The sequence below is a fragment of the Lactuca saligna genome, chromosome 1 (assembly GCF_052625555.1).
Source record: "Lactuca saligna cultivar CGN05327 chromosome 1, ASM5262555v1, whole genome shotgun sequence".
Lineage (NCBI taxonomy): Eukaryota > Viridiplantae > Streptophyta > Magnoliopsida > Asterales > Asteraceae > Lactuca > Lactuca saligna.
Window position 1 is genome coordinate 13,823,151 of NC_136417.1, and position 24,065 is coordinate 13,847,215.

General features: G+C 36.6%; 1 non-coding gene across 1 annotated transcript; it reads left to right on the forward strand.

The window, feature by feature from the left end:
- Positions 1–19,224: 19,224 nt before the first annotated feature.
- LOC145027994 (small nucleolar RNA R71) lies at positions 19,225–19,331 on the forward strand. The gene has a single exon (XR_013675753.1). It is a non-coding gene; the product is annotated as a small nucleolar RNA R71 (small nucleolar RNA).
- Positions 19,332–24,065: the final 4,734 nt, after the last annotated feature.

Genomic DNA, 24,065 nt, shown 5'->3' on the forward strand with positions numbered 1-24,065 from the left:
GAACATTGACCGGAGCAATTGAAAGGAAGGTCGTACGAGCAGCGACAATGGCTAGCTGCTGCGGAACAATATCAGAAACAAGAGCAGCCAGAACAGCACTGACAACTACCGTGTGTGGTTGTGGATGGCGACAGAAAAGGAGAAAAATAAGAAAGGCAGAGGAATGGTAGTAGCTGCGACGCTCGGCTATGGTAGCAACGATGGGGATGGCGGCACCGCAGATGGTAGAGATGAGGGTAGCGGTGACTGGAGCTTGAAACTAGGTTTAGGGTTTGAATGAGAGGAGGTGACGGGTTTATGCCCATCCATTTTCAATCTTAACTCATAATTACACTACTAGTCCCTCCCTCTCAATTCTTTTCAACACAAATCCATAATTTACCAAACAACCCTTAGCTTTCAGAATTCTTTACAAAACCACCTCGGAAAATTACACTTTAACCCCCCCCCCCCCCCCCCCCCCAATCCATGATTATGACATCTAACTCCCAGAACCAACATCCTGCTAAATTATTATGGATATAGGGCTACAATAAAATAGTATATTAAAAAAATAAAATTATAATTTACATCTCGGGGTTTAGGGCTTATTATTTATTAACTTATTTTATTCAATTACAAACGGAATGTTACACTTTTGTTCACATATAATAGATAAAAAGCAAAATTATAAGCATTAGATTTTCTAATTTGAATATTGATGATTGTATTAATAAAATTAAAGTTTTGACATTAAAAAACATGTATAAAAATAAGCACGAAACATAAAAAACAATAAAATCACCTCGAAATGTAGATGAACTTGAATCTATAATGATTCGTAAAAAAAAGTTACGTTAAAACGCAAACAAACTCGAATAAAATACATTTTTTTTAGCTAACGAACGAAAGTTATTATATGTGACACGAATAATATGAAGGAATGTACACAATAAAAAAATAAAATAAAACAAAAAAAAAACGTTGCAACGTAGACAAACTCGAATATAATACGTCTTTTAAAATTAACAAACAAAAGTTATTATATATGACTCGTCTTATAAGTAGGAAATGTACATAAAGTTAAACAGGAAAAAAAAAACTATGCCGAAACATAGATAGGCTTGAATTTATGTCGACAAGTTTATAAAAAAACCATGTAATTTTTTTTACAAAAAATTAATGAAAGAATATTCAAAATTAAAGTCGAAACATTAACCACCATAAATTATATCGACAAATATATAAAAATAAACATGTAAAAATAGTTTTTTTAAGTTAACGAACAAAAATTATTAATAAAAATTAAATTATGTGTAATACGAAATTAAAGATGACAATTTAGAAAATAGAAATGTAAAATTAACATTTTTCAAAGTTCAAAATAAATGGTTGAAAGTGGTATTTCAAAAAGTAAAGAATTAGCTAATAAACATAAATATAGAAAAAATTACATAAATAGTCCCTATGGTTTATCCGTAATGACAAACTCAGTCTCTACTATTTGAAAAAACTAAAAATACTTTCACACTAACGAATGAACAGTAACAGCCTGAGAAAAAAAGATTATTCATACAAGTTTTGAAAACCACATGAACCGTTTTCATCAAAAAGAAAAAAAAAAAAAAAAAAAAAATAGCGACCGAGTTTGTGAAAATTGACAAACCAAATAGACAATTTTTATACTTTTTGTCTAAAATAAAACTTTTAATCCTGATATAATTTCCAAATTTGCTCAATGTTAAAGTCTTTGCGAGTTTCGTGTTTATTATTGTTTATCTAAATTACACTAAACGTACGACATTGAAAATTTTGCAATTAAGAATTTGTGGCCTTTAGGACAATAATTTTACATAATTTATTTAGGTCAACAACCTAACTTGGCAAATCTTGACATTGTAATAAAATATAGTTATATTTTAGGTGTGATATGATATCATATTAGTTGTAAGACCTATGTGGTATATGAGTTAATATTTTTTTTTTTTAAAAATATTCTAATAAACGAAAGTTTTTTTACATGTCATACTCTTATTTAATTTGTGAAAAGTAATTTTGTGGTTTTTTGAATTAATTTTTTTTTCACATGTCATTTTGTGGGTTTTATTCTATTTTAATAAATTTCATATAATATTTTAATAAAATAATTACAATAAATGTAGTAATATATGAATATCAATTTCTTTAATAGAATTACCTTCTAATTTCAAATTTTCTAAATCAAAGCTCATTAGTTTATTTTTTTTATCTATTTAAATTATTTGTTTTAATTTAAAAGATAAAAAAATTTAATAATAATAATTCATTATTTTATTTTATTTTCTTATAAATTCAAAATTCTCAAATATTTTAACTTTTATATTTAACGTTTTTTTTTTAAATTAATTCATGTACTCCATGGGTGTTACAACTAGTATAATATCATATCACACCTAAAAATAATGTATCACTATTATTGAATTTTTTTATTTTTTAAATTTACACAAATAATTTAAATAAATAAACAAAAGAAACTAATGAGCTTTGATTTAGAAATTTTGAAATAAAAACTAATTTTATTAATAAAATTGATATTCATTTATTACTATATTTATTGTAATTATTACATTAAAATATTATATATAATTTATTAAAATAAAAAAACCCACAAAATGACATGTGAAAAAAAATTAATTCAAAAAAACCGTAAAATAATATTTGATAAATTGAATAAAAGTGTGGCATCTAAAAAAAAAAAAAAAAAAAAAAATTCATTTATTAGTTTATATGTTCAAATTTTAACTTGTTTTGAATCCAAAAAATTGTATGTAGCAACTTCAAAAAAAATGCGTCTCCGTTCATCCCTATAAACCATTTTTCTTGCGTGTACGTGCGACCCATCGACAATTTTAACGTACCAATTTTTGACAAATAAACTTCTTGATATGCATTAATAAATTTATCAAAGTCTAGAGAAAATTGTGGTAATTAATACATGCAACCATGGACAATGCCTTCACATGAAACAACAAACTCAATATTAAAAGGATTTTCCTTTTAAATTAAATTAAAGATTAAAAAACCATGGACAATCGCTAATCGGTGTAGACAATTAGGGATTAATCGGTTAGGCGGAGATTAATCGGTGACAATTAAATATTAAGAAAATTATTCAAAAATTTACAATTAGGTCTGAATTTGACTTGCGTTGACCAAACGCGATTAGGTCTGATCAAGTCCGATTAATTCCGACTTTGACATGTAATAACCAAACCCGATTATAGTGACTGGTTAGCAATAAATCTCATCGGTGGAGGTCCGATTAGTGATTAAGCCGATTTCTGCAACACTTATATATATATATATATATATATATATATATATATATATATATATATATATATATATATATATAGAGAGAGAGAGAGAGAGAGAGAGAGACAGAGAGAGATGTTCAAATATTTTTAACAATATTATGTGTTTGAATGCACCAATATTATTTTTAACTATTTAAATTACATATTAATTTGATTGTGGATTGTCTTTACATGGAAAATTGATGCTAAAAAGTTAGACATTCCATCTCCAAACACTGATATGATTTTGTTGTCGCCTCTATGTGTTCGATAAAACACATCAATGAAAAAATAGTTAATAATCTTTATGTTTTAACTTCGCTTTGTTCCTTATTCTTTTCAAAAATAATATAACTTAAATGCATCAATGAAAGATTGGGTTGGATGTCCTTTTTATAACAACAGGTTGATGCTACTTGATTTTTGGCAAAGTGGATTTTTCTTGCAAATTGCAATGGATTTTGCATATTTATGGTGTTTACTATTTTACTAGATGATGTGTGATAACTCACTTAGTTTTAAACCTACTTTTAGTTGTAAAATAAGCACACAAAGGCAGTGGACCTATCAATTGTGGTATAGTCAAATAAGTAGGGTATCGAACACAGGGAACGGAAAATTAAAACTAAAAACTAATTATATCTAAATTAATTAATAATTAGGGGGTTTTTTCTAGTTTTACAATACTAGAAACTTACTAACTAATACTTAATCTAAAAACTAGAAAAATAAAGAACTAACTAGATTCAATAATGAGAATGAGCTTCTGTTTAGTTCAACTCAATTGATCCTATGGTTGATTTCAAGGTAATGGTGCAATGGATTAACTCTTTTGTTGGTTACCGATTCAAGTGACTAGATTCGCATTCACTACACTAATCCTTAGTGAATAAACTAACTCAAACAGTGATCAGTTGTCTATTTTAATTCAATTCACTAGGTTAATTATTCGGATTAATTTAGACTTACAATAGTTAACTAATTTGGCTTTTAATTAACTTCTTGTTGATGGTCATCACACAAGCTCGCACATGGATTTACTTAATTTTCTTATTAATGCTAGTTTCATGTTCATTAATCCTAGACATATAACAAAGTGATCACATGGCATATGAGGTTGATAATCAAACGATGTCCATGCTATTTAATTACCTTCCTATTAACAGAGAATTAATTATCATTCACACACAAGGTTCTTTAGCAAGATAAAATAACAAAAATCACCAACATTGAATTAATCCTACCAATAATCAAACCATAGTCTCAATTTTGTATCCCCAAATAGAAGTTTAAGAGTTTTAGCTCATGATTGAAGTAAATAACAGCAAACAAACGAATTCTAATTGTCTAGCCATAATGGAAAACAAAAGATTAAGTAGAATGATGAAATTTGCCTCAAATCTCCTTTGGAATTAGATTCTAGCTTGTATCTTCGTTCTCTAGGGTTTCTCTGGTTCTTCAATCGCAGATAATGTCTCCAGAAGGGTTCCAGAATTCTTTTCTATCGATATGAGAAGTTATCTTTATATACACGCAACGACTCGTCGAGTCAAGTGCCGACTCGTTGAGTCCATCTCACAATCCGCGTATGCGATAAGTATCTGGGCCTTTGAATCTTTATCTTCTCGAATAATCACTTGGACTCGCCAAGAAGACGACCCTACTCGTCGAGTAGGTGTTGTTTTTGGTGTTTTTCTTCTTTATTCAATTCTCGAGCTCCTAATCGCTTCTCCTGCTTCCTTTTGCTTCCGAGCTTCACTTTTGGACTGAAAACATAATTCAAGCACTTTTAAGTATCTTTTGTCCCTAAAATACAATAATTTAGCCAATAAATGAATAAAAAACTACACTTAATATGAACTAAATATGCACATATCAAAATACCCCACACTTGACTTTTGCTTGCCCCCAAGCAAAACTGAATTTTAAACATTAGAATTACATGTGACAACTCCAATCTAACCCAGCCATTATGCCAAGACCGCAATGCGTACATTTGTGTCTAAAATTTCCTAATAACCCCCATACTCCAAATACTCACAATCCTCATAAACATTCACCCACTCACCCCGAACTATGCTCATTTTATGCATCCCTCTGAATCCATTAGCAGAAAACCTCTTACCCTCAATGTATTTTTAGTTGAGCAACCCAAGCATACATAATCTAGAATTACAATTTATGATACCACTATGGAGCTCTTTTGAATTCTTCATTTCCTTGATAATTTGATCTTTGATTTCTTTGAATTCACCACCTTTATTGTTTGATTTTTGGTATCTTCAATTTTTGAATTTCTTGGAATTTTTGATCTTTGAACTTCAATTTATTTTCTCCAAAATTCTTCAAACTTTTCTTGCAATTCTCTCCCTCTTTTTTTTTTACATGTACCTTTCTTTTTTCACTCAAAACCCTACATGCTTAAGCAGGGGCGCTCAACCTCAACCTTTATTGGCTAACGATAATAATTTTCCTGGATACATTTCTGGTACACGACGCTAAACATATTGCATCCTTCAGGCTGAGCGAGGTCGTGTTTTTGTCCCATGATTTCACTGGAATAAGGAAGCCATAAAGCACTGAAACGTATATAGGCTCAACTAAACATTTGGGTTTTCATGCAATTATCAACACAATTCTAACATGGAATCCTAATTCGCTTTTACCAAAATTTTCTCAATTAATTCCTAAGTAATATTTTTTATATGCAACAATTTAAATTTTTTTAAAAAAAAATAACCTAAATTAAGATTCTAAATTTTCTAATATGTAACCAACCCCCTACCCCACACTTATTTTATGCAATGCCCTCATTGCATATTATGCAAAAAATAACAATGCAAACTATAAAGAGAATTGGAACAAACTCCCCTAGGGTAGCAGTCGATAGGTTGATAACTCTTTTCTTCAGCTCCATCTTCAATTGACTTTAGACATGGGAACAACTAATCCATGTCTTGGGTGACATTCGTCTCGTGTGATTAACAGCTCCAAATAGGCAGAGAAAACAGTGTAAGATCTTCAAGAATCGATATGGAAGAATAAATGGTCAAATGGTACACTTAGCAGCATCAAATCAGCATCAAATGAGTGACTCGTCGAGTCTTATATGCGACTCGTCGAGTATAGGCGCAGACAGCTTCGAATATGTGAGAATACAAAGCGACTCGTCGAGTCAGTTTAGTGCACTCGACGAGTAGACCACTGGGTGAAAAAATACAATCTGCATTTGTGCCAACTTCTGATAAATCTTCAAAACTTCTCACAAATTCTAGACTCATTCTCTCATGTCCTTAAGGACCATACTTGACACCTTAACTCTAGACTCCGCCATTTCTTGACTCTTTTCAACCCTCAAATTTTTCTTTCTCTTTCAAACTCTAGATCCTTCTATGCAAGCATTTTGACCCAAAATCTGAAAATCATCAAAGCAATTAAACATCAAGCATAAAGTAAAAGTCTTAAATTTAAACACACCAAACCCAAACAAAAACAAAAAAAGCAAATTAAAAATTGTTCAACAAAAACATAAAGAACTCATCCTCCTCCTCCTCATCATCATCATAAGCAGCTCCACTTCCACCAGCACCACTCCTCCTTGCATTAATCCTCTCATCCTAAGATGGAATATATGGAAAGTTATCACCATCGATATGCGGAATATGGAAGTGGTCAAAAAGTCGAACGTGGGATTGGTTGCTAAAATTGAGACCCGTTTCCATTTGATCTTGCATTCTCCTCATCTCAATATTATACCAATCCATTGGCACTTCCTCATTATCCACTGGAATTACCGGTGGTTCCTCCTCCACATCTCGCTCTCTCCTCGATCTCACCCTCCTTCCCGGCGCCTCGGGACCAACCACCGGATCATCATGCGGGATAGTATAATGTCTACCACCATAGTCCTCAATAATCCTAGCCCTCCTAAAAAGAATGGGATTAAATGGAGGAGTAGGAATCACCGTCATGAAATTCCACGCACCGCGGGTCATCAACCCAAACGAGTTGGCTAACCGGGTGACAAACATACCACCATTAATTTTTGATGTCTTGCGATCCTTGACCGCACCCTCCGCCAAATAGGAAGCCAAACACCATGGAATGTTGCAAAAAGTGTCCTGTGTGATAATGCTCCATAGATAAAAGACATCAAGGTTAGAAACCTTGTCATCATCCTTTCGTTGGTTGATGGTAGTGGAGATAAGACGGTGAATGAGACGGTGTGTAGGCGACCGAATACTTCCTTCTTGGACCGACTTTGGAATGTAAACTTTATTGGCGATCGTGTTCCACCATCCCGTGCTCGTAACACCATTGTGGAACACCTTGTGAGAATGTTCCATAAAGGTGCGAAAAATAGCAGTCGAGACCAATGGTCGGTCATAAATTCCCAGCCGACAAGCAAGATCAATAACTGAGCAGTGATGATATTCACCCCCAAGGCAAAAACTGAAACTTGCCGGATGGTAGCAATCGTCACTTCCACGGAAAGATACCGTAGAGAATAATTCCCAGCAAAGTTCCCGGTACACCGATTCTTGAATGAGAAAGACCCTGCTCCAACCATCATAAACCATTGTTTCCCCTTCAAATGTAAATTCCTTCACAAGATAAGGTGCTAACTCCTCCTCATACCGCACATTCTGCAACCATTCCCAATCAACCCTGTTTGGCACATAGATCTCCTTCTTCCTTACTTCAACTAACTTCTTCTTCCATCTCGACATGGTTGAAGCTGATTCGATTTGAGGAAAATTCAACCAAGGAAAATCTTCTTGGCGTCCACTGGAACCTTGGCCTCTGCGAAACATTGTCCCTGCCAAACAAATAATACACAACCCAGAAAACATATAAAATTATCAAAACATATTACATCTGGGTCCCCGATTGGACTCGTCGAGTCCATGCATGACTCGGCGAGTTGCAAGAACTGCACGAGTCAGTCGGCGAGTCTGACAAAATCCGACCACGAAATCTCAAAATTACTTCAAGGGTTTTGTCCAGGGATGTTCCTAAGATGTACTAAAGGATAAATAACCATCCAAAACATCATAATTGTTGTAAAATCAAAACCCTAGAAATTCACTATTCCTCTAAATCGGGTATTCTATAAGATTTTTACCCTAGATCATCATCCTTTGACAGAAATTAGGAAGAAATTCAGTACCTTTTTTTGATGGAGATTGAAAAACTTGAAGAAACTTTGAAGAAGTTGAATGCTTGAGAGAGATAGCAAGGATGAAGGTGCACGACGAGCGAAGGGGAAAAACTGATTTTTTTTAGGGTTAAAAGCCTAGTTACTGGTTGTAAATAGTTTTTAAATTTATTTTTTTCTGTAAATAAAACTGACTCGTCGAGTCAGGCTTAGACTCGTTGAGTCTGGTCGCGATTTGTGAAAATCATCTGGCATATTAAGCGACTCGTCGAGTCATGGTTAGACTCAGCGAGTCTCTTACAAATAATTCAGAAAATCAAATAATTTTGCCATTTTTTTTAGAAAAGAAAATTTATTCCACCCCACACTTAGTCCATACGCACTCTCAAGGAGACATGTCCGATGAATTTGGAAGATTAAAATCCTAAAAACGAAAAAAAAATCAAACAAAACTATAAAGATAAAAGAAAGCAAACTCTAAACGACGGGTTGCCTCCCGCCAAGCGCTTCTTTTTAAGGAGTCGTGAGCTGGACTCCTTCCCATCTACGTCTCGTCATCTTCCAGCATCGGGAACGCACGCCTAATCTTTTTTGGTTTGTACTTTGTCTTGTAAACGTGAATCTTCTTTTTGTAAGCTTGTTTTAAGCTTGCTTGCTTCTTTCTCATAGTATCATCTTCAGCTGCTTGAAATTCCCTTATCCTCTTTTTCTTTTTCACCCCATTCTTTTGCACCTTCTCTTGCATTTCCTTTTCCTTAAACTTAATTACTTCATATTTAGTGAGAACTCGTGCTCGAGGTTTAGTGATGAATGGTGGATCAGCATCATTTCTCCTATCCCTTGCCTTCTCCTCTTTTTCAATGCTTACCTCATCTTCAAGCGGAATTGCATTAAGACATGCTATATGAACGTGTTGAAGTTTAGTGTCCATTTCTCCTTCTACTGTTTGTTCTTCTAAGGTATGAGGAAAAACATCCATATCCAACACATGCAGAGAACTAACACCATGAAGATTTAAATTGTCCAGGTTTTTGGTAATTTCGACTAGACTCGTCGAGTCTGGGAGAGTGACTCGGCGAGTCACATTGCATTTTACCCTTTCCACTGTGCTTTCCAAATAGGCTCCTTCCAGCAGCTTTTCTATCTCCTCCAAGTCTTTGTCAATATCTCCATTACCTCCAGAAGGTAGCAAAAACTTGCTTGGATCCTCTTCTTGCAAAAGTGCAAGTTCCTTTTGTAGTATCTCATCACCCAAATCGATAAATAAGATCTCTTATTTTCCTTCCTCTTCTTGCTCGATCTCTGGTAAAGCTCTAAATACCGCTGAATCGTCTCCTACCCTTAATGTTAGTGTAGACTCACATACATCAATTAAAGCACATGCAGTGTTTAAAAATGACCTCCCCAAAATAATCGGAACTTCGGGGTCTTCTTCCATATCAAGCACCACAAAGTCTACTGGAAAGATGAACTTGTCAACTTTAACGAGAAGATCCTCACAAACGCCTCTCGGATGAATTGTTGTCTTGTCAGCCAAATGGATCTTCATGTTTACCGGCTTTGGCTCTGGTAAATTAAGCTTCTTGAAGAAAGAGAGAGGCATCAGGTTGATGCTTGCACCCGAATCGGTCAATGCTTGAGTAACAAGTGCATTTCCAAATTGGCACGGAATTATGATACTCCCCGGATCTCCCTTCTTTTTGGGTAACTCACTCAACATTATTTTCGCGACTTCAGCTAAATATTTCCTGGCAGCAAAGAGACCCTTTAGTAAGTTAAAATACTTGGGCATTTGAAGCATCGTTTCTACAAATGGCACGTTGACTTGTAAGGCTCTAACTTGCTCCATAAAATCTCTATAAGCTGCAACTTTTTCAACAGGCATGGCTCTGATTGGGAATGACAAAGGGGGATTATATGGCTTTAAGGGAATGGCCTTTTTGGCATTAGCGCATGGACTCGTTGAGTCCATTAGAGGGACTCGGCGAGTCTGGTCGGCTTTAGCTGGAGCCGACTCTTCTATCTTCTCTGTTTTACTATTGGAGACCCTCTGTGCCTGTGTGAAAATTTCTTCACAGCTGGATGTCACCATACTCACATTCTCCATTCTTGGATTATTTTCGGTGTTACTTGGAAGTTGACTCGGTCTTCTTTCATTCACTTGATGTGCAAGTTATCCCAGTTGTTTCTCAATGTTGAGAATGGATGCCTGCTGATTCCTTATTATATTTCTGGTCTCGTGCATTGCAACATCATGATCATTATGTCTCTTTTCGGACGCGGCTATGAATCTAGTGAGCATTTCTTCTAAATCGACTTTCTTTTCCGTTACCGGTTCTTCCTTTTGATAGAGTCCCCTCTCTTTCTGCTTGTATTTCTCCTCTTTAGCCTTCTTATATTCTTCGTATGGGAGTCATTCCTTCTTCAGTTTCCGCCAATTCTCATCGTATCTATCGCCACTTGAGTAGAACACTTGATCTGTCTTATTTCCATTTTCGTCCAAATCACAATCCTTTGTGAGGTGGGGCCCTCTACAATTCTTGCATCCAACTCGAATAACATGGATTGTTTGATCCATTTTTGTCATCCTTCTATCTAGACTATCGAGCTTAGCTATTACCACCGCCATGTTATCATTTGCCGAGTTCACTACTGTTGGATAAGGTGTCTAAGTCCATAACTATTTCTGGTATGTACTTGACCCGACCCGGCATGGTCCATTTGGGTTGCATGGCACCATGCAATTGGATAGACTAAATGAGAGAAATAACACTTGGAGATTATTAATATATTATAAGTTCTAATATATTAATAATATTATTTGATTAGTTTGATCAAGAATTAATTTAGAATTAATTATGTGATCAAAAGATAACTAATTAAATATATGGGTTGATTATGTAAATCATCCATATCTTGTATAGTGGGCTAAGAGGCTCCATGGATTATCAAGTTGGGTTCCACCCATAGGATGCTCCATGGATGCTCCATGGGAGTTACAAACCCATGGGTCATGGAAATGAAGAGTCATGACACATTAGTGTTTAACCCTAGATGTGTCAACACTATATAAGAAACATATTCTCCACCAAAATCGGCAACACTAAGAAACAAGAGGGCTTGGCCGATTTTTGAGAAGTGTGTGTTCTCTCATAAGTTCTTCCAAAAGCATTTGGTGTTGTGTGAAGCATTTGAGGCATCACACTTGGGGTGCTAGGCTCACAAGGTTTCAAGGAACACAAACAACAACAAGGTAAGTTATTCTATCTATACTTTAAGTTAAAATTGTTCCCCATGTATGCTAGATAGGAATATAGCCTTGGAATTCAACTTTGCATGATAATTAGTCAAACATAGATCCAAGGTTATTAGGGTTGCATGTACACTTAGGAAGTGTTAGAATGCTCAAAACTCATCAGTGGTATCAGAGCCTAGGCTTATTTGCTTTTTATTTGTGCTTAAAAGTTGAAAAAAGTCGAAAATCTTGCTGTCTACGAATGGACTCGTCGAGTCCATAAGAGGGACTCGTCGAGTTCACGTGTATCTTCAACCAACTCGGCGAGTAAGTTCATGCACTCGGCGAGTAGGGTCGACTGATTGCAGAATTTTGATTTAGTTGCTGGAAATGAATTAGAAACATTACCCTAAACTGTTTTGGTAATTGAAAACGTGTTTTTGGTGGTGTAATGTCTTTGCTAATTCATTTACAACAACTAGTTATCAAAATTACAAAGTTTTAAGTGTAATTTATGAATGTGTTCATATTCATGTTCTTGTTCTTATGATGTTTTAGATGATCATAGGAATTATTTGTAACATATGTGGTAGATTAATTCTTGATCATAATGTGTTTTAATGGAGTCCATAACTTGTCCTCAAGTTATGGAAAACCAAGAGTCACACTTGAATTAAAACCATTAAAACAAACACAAGAGTTAGAAAAATGAAGAGTCTTCATTTTATTACTCTATTAAACTCATAAGTTACAAGAAATGAAAAGTTTTGAAAGTTACAAAACTTGCCCTCAAGTTTTGGAACAAGTAAAGTTAAGTTAAAACTTTAAGTTCCAACCCCTAGAATTTTAAAAGTTAAAATTCAACCCTTATACTTATATTATGATGATTTAATAATTATATATATATGTATAAGAATAAAGTCGTCTTACCGCTAGTACGCCTCATTCACGAAGCCGGTCTATAAGGTGGGTATAAGGTTGTTGCCTATAAAATGGTGACTTAATGGGTGTCTACTCTCACCCACCGCTTGCTTGACTGGTGGAGGGTCGTTAGCCGAACGGGTAAGACAAGGACTTATAAATTCTCATTCAAAGTATGATGAATATAATAAAGTAACTAAATGTTTTATTAAATTCCCAATCTTAGTTACTTTAGGAAAATGTGAATAAGGTGCTAATCCATGAAATTACACTTTACACTTTGTCTAAGTCGTTGGTGGAGCGTGTGTGGTTAACCGGCACACTAACTTAGACTTAACAAGGTAGGTAAAGGGTGACTTAAGGTTTATTATAGTATCGGTGGAGCGTGTGTGGTTTACCGGCACATCGATTGAGTGATAAACTTTAAGGGTACCAAGTGATTTGCATGGTTACTTCACACCTCGTTTTGTGATCCTCGGTATCCCAGTCACAAAACTTGGAGGGCACTCTCGAGATTGAAACATGCCTTTGAAAAGTTCATTGAATCTCAAAGAATCTAGGAATTTCTAAAAACCAATAAAACCTAATATCTAATATTTCGGTTTTCGTGGTGGAAATTGGTGAATCGTCATTCACCTACCTTTCAAATATGGTATAGCTTAGATTACGACATACCTCTTCTAAGTTATATTATATTGTGATTGGATCCTAACCTTAATATTACATTTGGGTGTTTTATTAAGGACTCTCTTAAATCTATACTAAACTTGTTCTCCTCTTTCAGATGTCTTCAAATAATGCTTCTGGCTCGAATCCTAATGGCTCCTTTACTCTTATGAGTCTGTGTGGGAAAGTCACCTTTGATGGATCCAACTTCAATGAATGGATCAGAAACATCAGGATGATTACCCGCTACAAGGACAAAGAATATGTCCTTGATAAGGAGCTTAAGGAGATTGATGAGACCACTGCTACTCCTCAGGAGATCGCTGACTTTCAGGCACATGAAAGGGATGCTACGAAAGTAGCATGCATCATGATGGCCACAATGACAACAGAACTCCAAAAGTCCTATGAGGATTTCTACCCTTATGAAATGCACCAAGATTTGATGGAAAGATACCATCAAAGTGCACGACAAGAGAGGTACGAAATCATCTGCTCCATGATAACAACCATGATGAAGGACGGGGATTCCGTCACGAGCCACATGCAGAAAATGCAAAGATATGTGGATCGATTGCTGAAGCTTAATGTGAACCTCCCTGAGGAGCTTGCAATGGATATAATTTTGCGCTCCTTACCATCGTGCTATGATCAATTCCGCATGACATATCACATGAATAAGGAAGAGGTCACTCTCAGCAAACTTCAGGGACTTCTCAAGACTGCAGAAACAGGTCTTAAAGGGAAGTCGGTTGCTATCACTTCTACTCCAAACTCAACTCCGGTTTTGGCAATCGGGAAAAGTCGAGGGAGGAAGAGAAAGAGATCTTCGAAGGGTACCAAGGCTCAGACCCTTGATGGCTCTTCTTCAAGTGGAACCAAGAAAGGTTTCATTACTCCTTCTTCTGACCCAAAAGAGGCTGAATGCTTCTAATGCCATGAAAAAGCTCATTGGAAGCGGAACTGCCCAAAGTACCAGCAGGATGTGAAGGTGGGAAAGTCAAACCCAACCATGCAGGTATTTACACTATCATTTCTAATAACTCACCCCATTCTAAATCTTGGGTCCTTGATACCGGTTGTGGTACTCATATTTGTTGTGACTTGCAGGGACTAAGAAGAAGTGAGAATGTGGAGCAAGGAATAATAAACTTGATCATGGGGAATAGGAAAGCTTCACCTGTCACCTAGATTGGAGTTTATACTTTATCGCTAAGTAGTGGGTTTAGTTTAGATTTGAATAAGTGTTGTTACTCACCAGGAATGGCAAGAAATATTATTTCCTTTCATGCTTTGTACAAACAAGGGTTTACCTTTTCGTTTAATAATGAAGTTGGTTCTATTGATGCTTTCTTTAATAATGTTCTTTATTTTAAAGCATTACCTTGTGATGGTGCGTATGAAGCTGTGTCTGTTGTAGATAACTTAGGAAATAATGTTTTGTGTATTGATTCTACTACTAATAATAACTTGGATAAAGCATCATTATGGCATTGTCGTCTTGGACATATAAGCAAGAAACGCATAGGCCAACTCCAAAAGGATGGAGTCTTGGAGTCATTTGACCTAAAGTCAGATGATAGTTGCGAATCATGCTTACTTGGAAAAATGACAAAGTCACCCTTCACAGGCTCGTGTGAAAGGGGTGAAGGTTTGTTGGACCTTATACACACGGATGTGTGTGGGCCATTCAAACATGCCACAAGGGATGTTAATCGTTATTATTTGACTTTTACTGATGATTACAGTAGATATGGATATGTCTACTTAATCAAGCATAAGTCAGAGACTTTCGAGAACTTTAAGGAATTTAAACAGGAAGTCGAGAATCAATTGGGCAGGAACATTAAGATGCTTCGATCCGATCGGGGTGGTGAGTATCTTAGTTCAGAGTTCCTCGACTATCTAAGGGAATGTGGGATTGTCTCACAATTGACACCTCCCAGGACACCACAGTTGAATGGTGTGGCTGAGAGGCGTAATCGAACCTTGTTGGACATGGTTCGTTCCATGATGAGTCGAGCTTCGCTACCAATCTCATTCTGGGGGTATGCCTTAGAGACTGCCGCCCATATCCTTAATCTAGTCCCTACAAAGAAAGTTGCCAAAACTCCTCACGAGATGTGGACTGGTAAAGTACCTAAACTAGACCACATCAAGATTTGGGGTTGCGAGGCTTTCGTGAGACGCGAGACTCATGATAAGCTCGAACCTCGAAGCGAGAGGTGTATTTTCATCGGCTACCCACAGCAATCCTTTGGTTACCTCTTCTACAGACCTAGTGACAATGTGGTCTTTGTAGCAAGAAGAGGAGTCTTTCGAGAAAGAGAGTTTATAAGCCAAGGAGACAGTGGGAGGCAAATTGATCTTGAAGAAATTCAAGAGTCAAGTGGTGATGGAACTTCAAAATCTAGCCCTCAACTTGAGGAGGAAACTCCTGTTGAGCCAATTGACGAATCTGTACCTCTGAGGCGTTCCACGAGAGTTAGGAGTGCACCTGAGCATTACTATGGATTCCATATTACTGCAGAAGGTGAGACACTTATTAGTGATGGGACACTAGTAAGTCAAGATGACCCTAACAGCTACGAGGAAGCCATGGCAGGCCCCGAGTCTGCTAAATGGAAAGAGGCTATGGATAGCGAGATACAATCCATGTATGACAATCAAGTTTGGAACTTGGTTGAGAATGTACCAGGTCGAAAGACTGTAGGGTGCAAATGGGTCTTCAAGAAGAAGACCAACATGGATGGTAAAGTACACACTTATAAGGCTAGACTGGTTGCAAAGGGCTTCTCTCAAATTCCTGTAGTGGATTATGATGAGACCTTTTCTCCGGTAGCCAAGATTAAGTCTATTCGGGTTCTGTTAGCCATAGCTGCATTTCATGACTATGAAATTTGGCAAATGGATGTCAAAACCGCTTTCCTTAATGGAAAGTTGGCTGAAGATGTTTACATGAGTCAGCCAGAGGGTTTTGTCAGCAACGAGTACCCTAATAGAGTGTGTAAGCTTGAGAAATCCATTTATGGATTAAAGCAAGCACCTCGCAGATGGAATCTTTGCTTTGATGATAAGGTCAAGGAATTTGGTTTTTCTAGGAGTGAAGATGAATCTTGTGTGTATGTCAAGGCTAGTGGGAGTATAGTTAGCTTCTTGGTATTGTATGTGGATGACATACTACTCATAGGAAACGACATTCCAACCCTGCAGGAAGTAAAGTCCTGGCTTGGAAAGTGCTTCGCTATGAAGGACCTTGGTGAAGCTGCCTATATTTTAGGGATAAGGATCTTGAGAGATCGGAGTAAAAGACTAATTGGACTTAGTCAAAGTACCTACATGGATAAGGTGCTGAAGAGATTCAGAATGCAAGACTCCAAGAAAGGAGAGTTGCCCATCCAGAGTAACGCCAAACTGAGTAAGACACAAAGCCCTAGCACTGAGGCTGAGATAACACAAATGAGTCGAGTACCTTATGCTTCGGCCGTAGGATCGATCATGTATGCTATGACGTGTACTCGACCTGATGTAGCTTTTGCCCTGAGCATGGTTAGCAGGTTTCAGGGGAACCCTGGCAAGGCACACTGGACTGCGGTAAAGAATATTCTCAAGTACCTACGAAGGACTAAGGACTGGGTCCTTACCCTCGGTGGGAGTGATGACTTGAGAGTTGTAGGGTATAGTGATGCTAGCTTCCAGACTGATAGGGATAATTTCCGCTCTCAGTCGGGCTGGGTCTTTACCCTAAATGGAGGAGCAATTTCTTGGAAGAGTTCCAAGCAAGAGACAGTGGCAGATTCTACTTTTGAATCAGAGTATATTGTAGCTAGCGAGGCGGCAAAGGAGGCGTTATGGCTAAGGAACTTCATTGGAGACCTTGGAGTTGTACCAGCTATTTAAGAGCCAATGGAAATTTTCTGTGATAGTGAAAGTGTTGTTGCCTTAGCCAAGGAACCAAGGGATCACGGGAGATCCAGACACATCGACAGAAAATACCATTTCATCAGATATCGGATCGAAGAAGGACTCCTCGTGGCAAAGAGGGTATCATCAGATGAGAATCCGGCAGATCCCTTCACGAAGGGACTGACTCGAGTTAAGCATCTCCAGCATGCTCGGAGCATAGGGCTGAAGGATGATATTAGATTTAGTAGTTAGATAACCTCGAAATTTGTAAAGTGTAATTGACATTTGATGATGAATAAAAGTGTTTTATTTATGAGTAAAGTGTTGCTATCTCTTGTCGATCGTTTACTATATTTCTTTTGCATGTTTTGGCTTCCAGAATAATTTTTGTTTGGTATAACATATTATTCAAACCTCCACAGTCGGTCATATGTCGGAAGTAGGTATGAATCAAGAATGTCATGTTTGGTTGTAGAGGTTTTGGACAAGGCTACAGCAATCATGAGTGCTCATAAGTTCTGAGCATTGTACTGAACCCACGCTCACTGGAATCACTTCATGGAATTCTATCTCGAGTGATCGTGAGACGGTAATATCGTATAAGTCTTCAAACCTAGAGATATGATTTGTTACTTACAAGTTGGTTATGCATTGATTGTACGAAAAACACATTGGTAACTCGATGTTATAAATCGTGCTCTTGTGTGTAATTCAATGAGTGGTAGAACAAACATATGAGTCGAAGTTTATCTGTTCCTTCTTGGATTAGAAGCTGATATCTGGGCCCCTCAATGATTTTGTGTTGACCTATGTACCGGGCCCGGTCAGAACTAAGTTGATGTGTTCAATTAAGTTCTTTGTCAAACAAATCGGAAATCGGGAAACAAACTGTTGGACAATAAGTAAGATATTGTTCCGTGTATTTGTCCGACTGATATCTAGAACAGAGGATTATATGATCACTTATCTTAAATGACGTACCATCATCTTCTCAGTTCCGAGAAACCTTGTAAAGAGCTACGATTGCCGATCGGTTCCTGAAGTCATACTTGCAGTAATAGTTATTAGACTTATCCAAGTGGGAGACTGTTGGATAAGGTGTCTAAGTCCATAACTATTTCTGTTATGTACTTGACCCGACCCGGCATGGTCCATTTGGGTTGCATGGCACCATGCAATTGGATAGACTAAATGAGAGGAATAACACTTGGAGATTATTAATATATTATAAGTTCTAATATATTAATAATATTATTTGATTAGTTTGATCAAGAATTAATTTAGAATTAATTATGTGATCAAAAGATAACTAATTAAATATATGGGTTGATTATGTAAATCATCCATATCTTGTATAGTGGGCTAAGAGGCTCCATGGATTATCAAGTTGGGTTCCACCCATAGGATGCTCCATGGGAGTTACAAACCCATGGGTCATGGAAATGAAGAGTCATGACACATTAGGGTTTAACCCTAGATGTGTCAACACTATATAAGAAACGTATTCTCCACCAAAATCGGCAACACTAAGAAACAAGAGGGCTTGGCCGATTTTTGAGAAGTGTGTGTTCTCTCATAAGTTCTTCCAAAAGCATTTGGTGTTGTGTGAAGCATTTGAGGCATCACACTTGGGGTGCTAGGCTCACAAGGTTTCAAGGAACACAAACAACAACAAGGTAAGTTATTCTATCTATACTTTAAGTTAAAATTGTTCCCCATGTATGCTAGATAGGAATATAGCCTTGGAATTCAACTTTACATGATAATTAGTCAAACATAGATCCAAGGTTATTAGGGTTGCATGTACACTTAGGAAGTGTTAGAATGCTCAAAACTCATCAACTACTCCCCGACTTACTTCATTTCTCGGATTGTGGTATTCTCTAGAATGCTTAGAGTATTCTTCAATTAACTCCTTGATTACCGGAGGCGGCTTTTTGGTGAGCGGGCCTTGTGAATCGAGCAATTGCCTTGTGGTGACATTGACTCCATCATAGAAAATGGATACCTCTTGTTGGCTATTAAATTCATGGTGTGGGCAATTTCTAAGCAAACCTTTGTACCTTTCCCAAGCTTCATAAAGAGATTCTCCGAGTTGTTGCTCGAAGTTGGCGATGGCTTTCTTCAAATTAGCTATCTTGGAAGGCGGGCAAAAGTGGTCTATGAATTCTTCTTTCATCTTGGCCCATCTGGTGACCGATCCGGGAGGAAGTGACTTGAGCCAATCCTTTGCAGCACCCTTGAACGTTACTGGGAGCATGTGAAGTAGCTGGGTCTCGTGAGGCACATTTGGTACGTTGAGGTAGTCAGCCACATCATTTACTTCATCCAAGTGCTTGTAGACATCCTCGTGGTCTTTACCATAAAAAGGAATCTCCTTGAGTTGAGCAAGAATATGGCCCTTTAGCTCGAAAGTAGCGGTTGCGGGAATTGCGGGCTGCACAAGTCCCGGGCCGGTGTCATCGCGCATCCTCTTCTTTCATTCCCCCATGGGGACTTCATCGATATTAGCCGTAGCGTTAGCTAAATCGTCTTCAAACTCAGATTATGTGGGTTCTTCTTCTTCCTCGGTCTCGTACTCGGTGTCTTCTTGAATTGGATCTCCGATTGTCAAAGAGGCACTGGATGCTCCTGATTTGCTGGTTCTCTTCTTGCTGAAAATGGACTTGAGGTTTTTGAGTGGTGAGTTCTTTGAAGAAGTGGATTCCCCAACGGTTTTGCCTTTACTCCTCTTTAGTGCGGATTTCGGGTCTTCAAGAGGAGGGACCAAAGGTGTATCAGATCCTCGGGTCATGAAACAACTGCAAACAAAACAAAAAAAACGTGTAAAAATAACAAAAATAAAATTAAAAAATTAAAACTGCAACCAACGATGTACTCGCCGATAAATCCCTGTACTACTTACTAAATTACCTTGTAATTAACTTTGTGTAAGATAAATCCCACACAAAGGATCGATTAAATTAGAATTTAATGTTAATTTTAGAACCGTTCCCCGGCAACGGCGCCAAAAACCTGATGTGTGTTAACTCACTTAGTTTTAAACCTACTTTTAGTTGTAAAATAAGCACACAAAGGCAGTGGACCTATCAATTGTGGTATAGTCAAATAAGTAGGGTATCGAACACATGGAACGGCAAATTAAAACTAAAAACTAATTCTATCTAAATTAATTAATAAGTAAGGGGTTTTCTTTAGTCTTACAAGACTAGAAACTTACTAACTAATACTTAATCTAAAAACTAGAAAAACAAAGAAATAACTAGATTCAATAATGAGAAGGAGCTTCTGTTTAGTTCAACTTAATTGATCCTATGGTTGATTTCAAGGTAATGGTGCAATAGATTAACTCTTTTGTTGGTTACCGATTCAAGTGACTAGATTCGCATTCACTACACTAATCCATAGTGAATAAACTAACTCAAACAGTGATCAGTTGTCTATTTTAATTCAATTCACTAGGTTAATTATTCGAATTAATTCAGACTTACAATAGATAACTAATTTGGCTTTTAATTAACTTCTTGTTGATGGTCATCACACAAGCTCGCACATGGATTTACTTAATTTTCTTATAAATTCTAGTTTCATGTTGGCATATGAGGTTGATAATCAAACGATGTTCATGCTATTTAATTACCTTCCTATTAACAGAGAATTAATTATCATTCACACACAATGTTCTTTAGCAAGCTAAAATAACAAAAATCACCAACATTGAATTAATCCTACCAATAATCAAACCATAGTCTCAATTTTGTATCCCCAAATAGAAGTTTAAGAGTTTTAGCTCATGATTGAAGTAAATAACAGCAAACAAACGAATTCTAATTGTCTAGCCATAATGGAAAACAAAAGATTAAGTAGAATGATGAAATTCGCCTCAAATCTCCTTCGGAATTGGATTCTGCTTGTATCTTCGTTCTCTAGGGTTTCTCTGGTTCTTCAATCGCAGATAATCTCTCCAGAAGGGTTCTAGAATTATTTTCTATCGATCTGAGAAGTTATCTTTATATACACGCAACGACTCGTCGAGTCAGGTGCCGACTCGTCGAGTCCATCTCACTATCCTCGTATGCGATAAGTATCTGGGTCTTTGAATCTTTATCTTCTCGAATAATCACTTGGACTCGCCGAGTAGACGACCCTACTCACCGAGTAGGTGTTGTTTTTGGTGTTTTTCTTCTTTATTCAATTCTCGAGCTCCTAACCGCTTCTCTTGCTTCCTTTTGCTTCCGAGCTTCACTTTTAGATTGAAAACATAATTCAAGCACTTTTTAGTATCTTGTGTCGTGTGCTAGTGAAGAACTTCAGGTTTTATTCTTGATTAGTTCTTGAGACTTTCAAGACCTTTAAGACTCCCACTGTCCTCTTGACCTATAAGACTCCCTTGTCAAACATCCAAGAGATAGTGCGGATTCTAATCAAGATAAACACTTCACACAATTGGCCTTAGTTGGTCTTTGTTTTATCCAAAACATCACAACTTACCAATTTCAAATGTACAAGAGTAGAAAACTTTTACTCTTACATTTGATAAGTGTTTTCTTAAACCTTCTTTAAGACATGTCACTCAAATTACAATCTTGGAGTATGACTCTAAGACTTGTATTGGAACGAAGTATGACTCATCTTCTTGATTTAACCACTTCAACAATTCAAGTTCCTCTTCTTAGTCATAAGAATGCACTATGATTTTCCTTAGAGAACTAATTTTGATATGGTTTCTTAATCATTAAGATGATCACAAAACTGATACTAAAGTACTCTCCCATCTTTTCAGATTTGAGGAACTTCTATCCTTCTGCCTAATTTGATTCTTCTTATTCGCTCTGCCATACGTTGGAACCTCTTTCCAATGTCTCAGAGTTACACTTAATCTTGTAAGTATAATCATATTTACTGAGCTTTAGTAAACTATGACGAATAGCCTTATCAATCTTTTGTGGTGGACTTAATCAGTGCACATGACTATGTACTCGATCCCTTAGTCCATTACTTGACTCACACATCCATGTGAGCAAGTAATTGGTCTTAATTTTTCCAATACTTGAAAGTTCTCATTCATCATGCTATACAACTTGCATGATTCCAAATCCCGGTCCAATTGAGACTTTGGATGATGAGAATCTTTCCTTATTTGGTAAATTTAGACATTACCACAAATGAAGGAATCAATTTCATATTTCCACTCTTGCTATTAATGGAATCATATAAGCAACAATTTTTCCTCAAATGCCATTGTAAGGATATTTTAAAATAAATAAAATAAAAAATTTTCTTTTATTTTAAAACTATGCGGAAAAACTTATCCTTACAATCCATATGAAAACTTGTTGTTATCTATTCCTAAGCAATACCTCATAACTCCTAAGAAGTAGCTCAAGAATCCGATTTTCAAACTACGCGATAGAAATCCATCTATGCGATCAGATTCAACATATTCTTTCTTTAAGTTCCTTTACTTTTCTTTGATTCTTAAAACATTACCATGTGACCCAGTCACATCATGTATCAGGAATCTTAGAATATAAACTTAAAAGTGTTAGATTAGTGGACTTTACCTGAAGTAGAGTCAAACTTATTGACTTTAACATCCTTAGGTAAATTTCGCAGCTTCGCAACAATGCCCCTTTCTTTGGCAATATAAACATATGGACCCTTTGTTAATGGTACACGGGACTATCACAGACTTAGCTTTTCTCTTTACCATTTGGTCAACCTAGTTGACTATGGTCAATCCCTTTCCTTAGGGAGAGAATGCTTTTTCTGGATTTCCAGTGTCACCATTGTTAATGTCCAAAACAGTTTTAGGAAGTTGATCTTAGCAAATAGACAAGATCATTAAGGGTCTTGTCATAGTCTATTTCATAGATGTTCCAAAAGAACTCACTATGTGACTTAGAAAGTAGTTGAACCACCAACTTTCTCAAGACTTTGACACCCAACTCTCCCGGCTTGTCAATATGTGACTACATCTCCAAGATGTGATCACACCTAGACCTTGCCTTGCCAATAGGACTTGAGTGACCTTGAACTTGTGGGTTAGGGAGAATAATTGAAAGAGGTGAAAGAAGTATGATTTCCAAGGGACATCATCTTCATTTAGGAAAGCTTGTTTCAAGAGATTTGGGATGATCAGAAATGTCTAAACCAGACATCTATTTGGGAGATATTCAAGATAGTTGATTTAAAGTCCTTAATATGACACCCAATATGAAATATTAAGGCTAGGACCCAACAAACTATTTTATAACTTAGAAGAGGTATGTCGTAATCCAAGCTATAAAATATTTGAAGGTAGGTGAATGACGATTCACCAATTTCCACCAAGATAAACGAAATGTATTATTAGGTTTTAATTGGTTTTGAAACTCCTAGATCTTTGAGATTCATTGAACTGTTCAATGGCATGTTTCAATCTCGAGTGTGCCCTTCAGGTTTTGTGACTGGGATGCCGAGGATCACAAAACAAGGTGTAAAGTAACCATGCAAATTACTGGGTACCCTTAAGTGTTTACCCCTCAATCGATGTGCCGGTTAACCACACACGCTCCATCGATACTATGATAAACATTAAGTTACCCTTTGCCTACCTTGTTAAATACGAGTTAGTGTGCCGGTTAACCACACACGCTCCACTAACCGACTTAAACAAAGTGCAAAGTGTAATTTCATGGATTAGCACCTTATTCACATTTTCCTAAGTAACTAAGATTGGGTATTATTAACAGTTTAGTTACTTAGTATATATCATTAATACTTTTAATGAAGGGAGAATTATAGTCCTGTCAAACCCGTTCGGCTAACGACCCTCCACCGGTCAAGCAAGCGGTGGGTGAGAGTGGACACCCATTAAGTTTCC